Source organism: Cupressus sempervirens, chromosome 7 (assembly GCF_028749045.1).
Source record: "Cupressus sempervirens isolate cs-2001-9-10 chromosome 7, ASM2874904v1, whole genome shotgun sequence".
In the NCBI taxonomy this organism is placed as follows: domain Eukaryota; kingdom Viridiplantae; phylum Streptophyta; class Pinopsida; order Cupressales; family Cupressaceae; genus Cupressus; species Cupressus sempervirens.
In genome coordinates, this window is record NC_143124.1 from 559,238,022 (window position 1) to 559,247,840 (window position 9,819).

The window sequence follows — 9,819 nt, forward strand, 5'->3', positions numbered from 1 at the left end:
ATTTATTGCTCAATTCCTTTTGTGAGTTTTAGAGTTATTGGTCAAAATTAGCATTAGGAGACCTAATAGGCTTATAGGTCTGATCTTACAAATTTGGTTGTGGGTTGTTGGGAGTGAAACCAATAGTGGATTTACCTTATTTAGGTTGAAACTAAGTTTTTCCAAGCCTTTGCTAGAAGTTGTAAATCCATGAACAAAAAAATCCCTATTTTGCCCATTTTGAGGGAGTTGGTTCTATTTTCTCAAGTTGTGTTCAAATTTTCTTTGTCTTGCTTGGGGTGGTGATACTTGAAACTTTTCTCAATGATTCCTAGGAGGGATATACACTTGTGAGAGTATAACATATCATTAGTTTAACCCTTGGAATGAATTTGAAGGTTGTGTGGGATTTGGGCTTATTGTTGGATTCCATTGTGTTGTCTTTGCATCAAGTGGTATCAGAGCCACTTTGATCTTGTTGTGGCACCATGTATGATGGAGGAGAAGAAACTAAAAGGGAGATCCCTTTGGGGATCACCAATGTGGAACTAGCCAAGCTAGTCAAGGAGTAGGTGGCTAAAAGTAGAGTAGTCAGGGAAGAGAATAGGAGTATGAAGAGGGAGTCGTATAAACTCAAAAAAAAATGAGGAAAGGGAGTGATGAAGATTTTGAACCAAAAGAGATAGAAGGGAATGAGGAAATAGATAATATCCCCACTGATCAAAGACCCTTCCTTGTAGCATTGGAGAGGGTTGGAAAGAAGGGAGAAGGGGACTTACATACTGTCCATGGTGAGTTGGAACTTGATGAATGTGTGGATTGGATAGTGGCCCTAGAAAATCACTTTGAATGTGATAAAACCCTTGAAAATTAGAGGGTTAGAATTGAGAAAGCCAAACTCAAAGGTCTTGCCTTGGGTTGGTAGAATTTCTTGCAGAATGAGAGGTTGGATGAGAACAAAGAGAAAATTGCCACTTGGAAGAAGATGGAGGCTGAAATCAGAAAATAATTCATACCTAAAGATAATGAGGTGTTGGTGCATAAAAAATTGTAGAACCATAGGCAAAGGGACTTGGATGTCAGCACTTACACACAAGAGTTCCACAATTTGACCCTTAGAGCCAAGGTATATGAGACTGAAAATTAGAAGCTTGTAGGGTATGTAAATGGATTAAAGTATAGCATTCAAGATGAATTGACATTAATTACTCTTGGTTCAATACATTAGTGTTTCAATATGGCTCTAAAAATAGAGGAAAAACATAAAATAATAGGAGATACAAATGCAAGGGGTAGAGGAAATAACAATTGGGGTAGAGGTAGGTTCCATGGAAGGGGATCTTTTAACAAAAATTGGGAGGAATCTAGTGGTTCAAATTCTGAAAGTGAGTCTGCTAATAGAGGGGCATTTAGAGGCAAAAGGTTTAATGATAGAGGAAGGTTGATGTAGGAGCATCCTCGGTTGCCTTGTTATCTTTCTCATTTTTGCTCATTTTGCAGTTGGTGTCGAGTTACTCTAGCACTCTTCAGGTGTTGAGTTCCTATCACACTCGTTAGGTGTCGAGTTACTCTTCAGGTGCCGAGTTATTGAAGCCCTCTTTAGGTGTCAAGTTACTCTTCAGATGCCGAGTTACTAAAACCCTCTTTAGGTGCCGAGTTCCTATTGCACTCTATAGGTGTCGAGTTACTCTTTAGGTGTCAAGCTCCTATCACAATCTTCAGGTGCTGAGTTACTATAGTCCTCTTCAGGTGCCAAGTTTGTGTCACACTCTTTAGGTGTCGAGTTACTCTTCAGGTGGCAAGTTACTGTAGCACTCTTCAGGTGCTGAGTTACTATAGCATTCCTTTAGGTGTCAAGTTACCCAGTGTATGTCGAGTGCTAGTATTTGGATGTGATTTTTGTGAGCCAACTTGTGGGAATTATTTCATTTGCAACATTTAATTTAAGATTTTTTCTCGGGATGAGTCTAGACTGTTGTTGGGTTGGCCCTCCTCTTATGTAATGTTCTAGAATGTTTTGTAAGCTATTTTAGCAAGTATAAATAAAGAGTTTAGGCTTAGAGCTAGGTAAGTTTTAGTAGAGAAGAATTTTTGGAGAGGAAAGAAAGTTTCGAAGGAGTAGAACTTAAAGTACAAATTTGCTGTTGGATCTTTGAATGTGAATGCATTGTAATTGGCCGTAACCCAGAGGGCCTCATAGCTGGGCATGTATGAAGATATTTTGATGAATCAATAGAAGCATTTCCCTCTTCTCCTCCTTTGGTTGTTGTCCACTTGTGTTTTCTTCCATTGTGTTATATCTTGTAGGGTGGTTTGGATAGCTGGGTGAGCCTTTGGCCCTAGTTATTCATTCCCTCACCTGCGTCAGTTGGTATCAGAGCTTGAGGTTCATCCTTGTGGAGATTGGATCATGTAGAACCCTAATTTGGATTTGGTTATAGGGTGGAAGATCTGTAGATTTGACCTATAACATGTAGAGGGTTACGATCTTGCAAGAACCTGATTTGTAAAGATGGTTCGTGGTAGAGGAAATAATATTGATAATGCTATATTGGATTAGTTGAGACAAATTGCAGCCAGATTAGATGCCGTGGAGACAACCCAAAGGAGAGGAGCACATCTTGATGATGTAAGTGAAGATGAAGCAGTAGCACCAAACCATAATCCTGAACCTGAAGAAGACTGAGATGAAGCAAGATTTTTGAGAGTATTGTCTAGAGCGAATTCAAAGCCTGCTGTAGAAGTTGTTCCTTATGATGGAAAATTGGACACCAATGTTGTGCTAGATTGGATCTCTAATATGGAGAAGTTCTTTGAGTATGAAAACACTCCTGATAATAGAAAGGTGAAGATTTCAATCACTAGGTTGAAAGGTTATGCATCATTATGGTGGGAACACTTGCAAACTGATAGACAAAGGAGAGGAAAGGAGAAGATCAGAACTTGGCCAAAGATGGTGAAAAAGGTAAAGAAAAAATTCCTTCCTGTTGATTACCAAGTTAGCTTGTTGAGAAAGATACAAAATTTGAAACAAAAAGACATGATTGTGAAAGAGTATACTGAGAAATTATATAGACTGGACATCAGATCTGGACATGTGGATGATGATGTTGAGAAAATTACAAGGTACATTAATGGATTGAGATCTAGAATACAAGATGAAATAAGTTTTGTGAAGCTAGAAAGTGTAGAAGAAGCATATCAATATGCCTTGAAAGCTAAGGAGATCTTGACAAAGAAGCATGAACAAAGACAGAGAGGAAGAGGTGGTAAATTCCAGAGAGGCAGAGGTAGATCTTACGAAAAAAGTGGTAGATCTGAAAGTTTTGTGTAGGATAAAGGCATATATGAATGGAAGAATGATGACAAAGGCAAGACTGAATGGAAAAGTGGTAATTCCTATCGAGGAGGCAGTAATTCTTATCAAGGAAGAGGTAATTCTTATTCTAGAGGTGGATTTCATGGTAATTGTTTTAGATGTGGCAAAGAAGGGCATAGATCCTTTGAATGTAGATGTTCTAAAGGTGGGTAGAATAATAGAAATGTTGTGATTCAAGAAGAGGATGAGGGTTCACCAAGTGGACCTGAGGCTGGAGAAAATTTGATGGTGAGAAGAACCTTATGAAATAAGGGAAGTGATGAGGAACCTATTTTAAGGAGAAGTCTTTTCAAGACAAGATGTAAGATGGCTGGAAAATGTTGTAAAGTGATCATTGACAGTGGAAGTTCTACAAATCTGGCATCAGAAGAATTGGTTACAAAGTTGTAGTTGCAGAGGCTAAAACATCCCAAACCTTATCATGTTTCATGGATCAAAGATGAGCATAATATATTGGTAAGTGAGCCATGCCTTGTGAAGTTCAAAATTTGACATTACTTTGATGAAGTTTTGTGTTATATTATGCCCATGGATTGTTGTCATATTTTGTTGGGTAGACCTTGGCAATATGATAGATATGTTGTACATGATGGAAGATTGAATCGATAGACTCTTTGGCTAAATGGGAAGAAACAAACATTGTTGCCTTTGATTGAAGTTCCAGATGAGGTTAATTGTACTGCTATAAAAATTTGCATGGTTAATGGGAAACAATTTGGAAAAGAAGTGAAAAAGAATCAAGTTTGTTTTGCTATAATTCCAAGAAAACCGAGTTTTTCCAATGGAGACCAAGTGCCAGAAAAAAATGTTAACCGAGTGCCAGTTAGTGGTGACCGAGTGACAAATGGTAGTATTGACCAAGTGCCAGGAGAAATCACAAAGTTTCTAAATGAGTATAAAAATATTATTGCTGAAGATGTTCCTAATGGTTTATCTCTTGTAAGAAGTATAAGTCATTGTATGGACCTGATCCCTGGAGCTAGTTTGCCAAACAAAGTACCATATAGATTGATACCTACAGAGAATGAAGAACTTAATAGACAAGTGCATGAACTATTGCAGAAAGGTTTGATCAGAGAAATCTTGAGTCCATGTGTTGTACCTACTATAATAGCACCTAAAAAGAATGAAGAATGGAGAATGTGTACTGATTCTAGAGCCATTAACAAGATAACAGTGAAATATAGGTTTCCTATGCCAAGAATGGATGACATAATGGATTGTTTGAGTGGAGCAAAGTATTTTACCAAGATTGATCTGAAGAGTGGCTATCATCAGATTAGAATCAGAGAAGGTGATGAATAGAAGACTGCTTTCAATACAAAAGATGGTTTGTATGAATGGTTGGTTATGCCTTTTGGTCTGACTAATGCACCTAGTACTTTCATGAGGTTGATGAATGAAGTTCTAAAAAGATTATTGGGTAAGTTTGTGATTATTTATTTGGATGATATTCTGATATTCAACAAGACTAAGGAAGAACATTTTGAGCATATTAGGCAAGTATTGTAGAGGTTGAAAGAGGAAAAGTTATTGATTTTGTTCTTTTATGCAAGAAGAGATTGTGTATTTAGGGTTTGTGATTTCAGCCGATGGTTTGAAGATGGATCTTGAAAAGGTTAAAGAAATTTTGGAATGGCCTACACCTGAGAATGTGAGTGAGGTAAGGTCATTTCATGGTTTGGCTAGTTTTTATAGAAAGTTTATAAATAATTTCAGTGCTGTTTGTAATGCTATGACTGAAACAATGAGGGGAGATAAAAAGGAATTCAAGTGGACGCATGGAGCTCATAAGAGTTTTGAGACTTTGAAACAAAAGGTTGCTGAATTACCTGTATTGGCTATACCTAATTTCAACAAAGTATTTCAAGTTGAATGTGACACAAGTGGTAATGAAATAGGAGCTGTATTAAGTCAAGAAGGTAAGCCTGTTTCTTTCTTTAGTGAAAAGTTGAATGATGCTAAAAGGAAATATTATGTGTATGATCTAGAATTCTATGCCATTTTTCAAGCATTGAAGAAATGGAGACATTATTTAATGCCTAATGAGTTTGTGTTGTATACTTATCATAAAGCTTTACAATACTTGGGAAATCAACATAAATTGAATCAAAGACATATGAAGTGGGTTGAGTATTTGCAGAGTTTTACATTTGTGATCAAGCATAAGAGTGGAGTTACTAACAAAGTTGCTAATGCATTGAGTAGAAGACGTTCTTTGTTGATTGAAATGAAGGTTGAAGTTCTTGGTTTTGATTAGATGAAAGAGTTATATGATGCTGATCTTAATTTTTTTGAGGTGTGGAGAGAGTGCAAAGCACCAAATTTGACAAATCACATAAGTAAGTATGATGAGTATTTCATTCAAGAAGGTATGTTTTTCAAATATATTCAGTTATGTATTCCTAGAAGTCCTATGAGGTTGAATTTGATTAAGGAAAAGCATAGTGGTGGATTAGCTAGACATTTTGGAATTGATAAAACATTGAGTTTGCTGAAAGAGAAATATTATTGGCCACAAATGTATAAGGATGTTCAGAAATTTGTAAAGAGCTATGGAGTTTGTCAAGTTACAAAGGGAGTGAGTAAAAATACTAATTTGTATACACCTATTACTATTCCTAAGAAACCTTGGACTAATATCAGTATGGATTTTGTTCTTGGATTGCCTAAAATAGTGAAAGGGTATGATTCCATATTTGTTGTAGTGGATATATTTTCTAAGATGGCTCATTTCATACCATGTAAGAAGACATCAGATGCAGAGCATGTTGCTGAACTTTTCTTTAAAGAGATTGTGAGATTGCATGGATTACCAAGAAGCATTATTTCAGATAGAGACAGTAAGGTCATTGGTTATTTTTGGAAAACTTTGTGGAAGAAGATGGGTACTGAATTGAAGTTTAGTTCTACATTCCATCCACAAACAGATAGATAGACAGAGGTTGTGACTAGAAGCTTGGGTGATTTGTTGAGGTGTTTAGTTGGGAATAAGCTGAGTAATTGGGAGATGGTATTGACACAAGCTCAATTTGCTTATAGTAATTCTATGAATAGGAGTACGGGGAAGACACCTTTTGAGATTGTTACTCGAATGCATCCTAGAGGTATATCAGATTTGAGAGATGTTGTTGGTGAAGAAAAGAAAAGTGCTGCAGGAGAAGAATTTGCTGACTTTATGGAGTCCTTGCATAAATAAGTGAAGTTGAGGTTGGAACAAAGTAATCAAAAGTATAAGGAGAATGCTGATCAGTCTAGAAGACACCATGATTTTTAGGTTGGTGATGAGGTGATGATTCATTTAAAGAAAGGAAGATTCCTAGTTGGAAGATATAGCAAGCTGAAGATGAAGAAATTTGGACCTTGTAAGATTGTGAAGAAGTTTGACAGTGGTAATGCTTATGAAGTTGAGTTACCTGATGACATGGATATATCTCCTATATTTAACATTGTTGATTTGTATAAGTATCATGAGTCAGAGGATGAAGTTGTTATACCAGATGATTATCCTAAGAAACAGATTGAGGAAGTTGAATAGATATTGGATCAGAGAGTTGGCAAGAGTACAAGAGGAAAAGATTACTATGAATATTTGGTGAAGTGGAAGAACAGACCTATTGAAGATGCTTCATGGATCTCTCAATTTGAGTTGGATTCAGCTCAGGTTGGGACATCTCAGTAATTCGAGAGAATCATTTCTTCCAACCCCAGTTGTCTAATGCAGGAGCATCCTAGGTTTCCTTATTATCCTTCTCATTTTTGCTCATTATGTAGTTGGTACCAAGTTACTGTAGCACTCTTCAAGTGCCGAGTTCTTGTTGCACTCTTTAGGTGCCGAGTTACTCTTCAGGTGTCGAGCTCCTATCACACTCTTCAGGTATTGAGTTACTAAATTAGGTGCTGAGTTACTCTTTAGGTGCTAAGCTCCTATCACACTCTTCAGGTGCCAAGTTACTGAAGCCCTCTTCAGGTGTCGAGTTCTTGCCGCTCTCTTTAGGTGTCGAGTTACTCTTTAGGTACTGAGCTCCTGTCGCACTCTTCAGGTTTCGAGTTACTATAGCCCTCTTCAAGTGCTGAGTTCCTATCACACTCTTTAGGTGCCGAGTTACTCTTCAGGTGCCAAGTTACTATAGCACTCTTTAAGTGCCGAGTTACTATAGAATTCCTTTAGGTGCTGAGTTACCCAGTGTATGCTGAGTGCCAGTATTTGGATGTGATTTCATTGAGCCAAGTTGCAGGAATTATTTCATTGGTGACATTTAATTTAAGATCTTTTCTTGGGATGACTCTAGACCATTGTTGGGTCAGCCCTCCTCTTATGTAATTTTCTAGAATGTTCTATAAGCCATTTTGGCAAGTATAAATAGAGATTTTAGGCTTAGAGCTAGGTAAGTTTTGGTAGAGAAGAATTTTTGGAGAAGAAAGAAAGTTTCAAGGGAGCAGAACTTATAGTGCAAATTTTTTGTTGGATCTTTGAATGTAAATGCATTGTAATTGGTCGTAACCCAAAAGGCCTCATAGCTGGGCATGTATGAAGATATTTTGATGAATCAATAGAAGTATTTCCCTCTTCTCCTCCTTTGGTTGTTGTCCACTTGTGCTTTCTTCCATTGTGATATCTCTTGTAGGGTGGTTTGGATAGCTGGGTGAGCCTTTGGCCCTAGTTATTCGTTCCCTTCCCTATGTCAAAGGTCTAGTGGAAGGGGGCCTAGTGTATTCAGTAGTAAGTGTTTTACTTGTAACCAAGTAGGAAATTAGTCCTTTAGGTGTCCTAAAAAGAACAAACAAGGAGGAGATAGGATAAGTCAATTAACCCAAGAGGAAGATAGTCAAAGTGTTACCTCTTATCAGTTTTCCACTTCTAGACCTATACTTCCTGAGCATGGTGAATCATTAATGATGCAAAGAAAAATGTTAAAAGCCCCTACAAGTATAGAACCACCACAAAGAAAATCATTTCTTAAGACTTATTGCAAGGTAAATAACAAGGTCTACAGAGTTATAGTGGACTCTGGTTCATCTGATAATGTTGCTTCTAGGGAGATGGTTGATAAGTTGAAACTGACCACAAGACCTCACCCTTGCTCCTATAAAGTATCATGGTTGAAAAAATAAAAATAAACACTTATAAATGAACAAGTGTGGGTGGATTTTAATATTGGGGAGTACAATGATAGAGTTTTGTGTGATGTGGCAAAGATGGATGCATGCCATTTGCTTCTTGGGAGGCCATGGCAATATGATGTATGTGCTAAGCATGATGGAAAGAAATTTTTTTATACCATAACCAAGGATAGGGTTGAATATACTATGACATCTTTACTAGATGATGGTAAACCTACTAAAATTTGGGTGATGTTGGTAAGTGAAAAGGAGTTTATGAGAATCACTAAAGAAAAGGACACACCTTGTTATGCATTGGTGGTCAAACCACAAAAACATCCCATCAAGCAATCACAAAGCCCATCCAAGGTTGTCAATATAGGATCCAAGGAGGTAAGAGACTTGTTAGAAAATTATGGATGAATAGTTGTAGGCAGCCGACTAGAGACATTACCACCAGAAAGAGACATCATTCATTGCATAGATTTCATCCCAGTAGCCACATTTCCAAACAAAGTAGCATAGAAGATGAGCCCTGAACAAAATGAAGAGATAGAAAAACAAATTAGAAAAAATTTGGCTAAGGGGCTCATTAGGAAAAGTATAAGTCCATGTGTAGTCCTTGAAATCCTAGCCCCTAAGAAGGATGATACTTGGAGATTATGTACAAATTCTAGAGCAATCAATAGGATAACCATTAGATATAGGTTTCCTATGCCAAGGATAGAAGACCTCATGGACTATTTGGGGAGGGAAAGTATTTACTCAAAGGTGGATCTCAAAAATGGATATCATTAAATTAGGATTAGAGGTGGAGATGAGTGGAAAAAAACATTTAAGACTTCAGAAGGCCTTTATGAATGGCTTCTGATGCCTTTTGGCTTGTCTAATGCACGCTAGCACCTTTATGAGACTTATGAATGAAGTTTTAAAATATTTTTTGAATAAATTTTTTGTTGTATATTTAGATGACATCCTAATATTCAGAAAGGATAAGGATGAACACTTGAGGCACTTAGATTTGGTTTTACGTAGACTTCATGAGGAGAAACTAATGATAAACTTGGCAAAATATTCATTTTTGCAGACAGAGCTGATCTTCTTGGGGTTTGTGATATCAGGAGTTGCATTGAAAATGGATCCTTCCAAGGTTGAAGCCATCCTTAACTAGCCACCTCCCACCACACCATCAGAGCTAAAGATTTTTCATGGAATGTGTAGATTTTATAGGAAATTTATTAGAAATTTTAGTAATGTGTGCGCTCTTATGATCAACAACATAAAAGGAACAAGGAAGTGTGTGTTTTCTTGGACTAATGAGGCTAATGATTCATTTGAATGTTTGAAGAAAAAGGTTA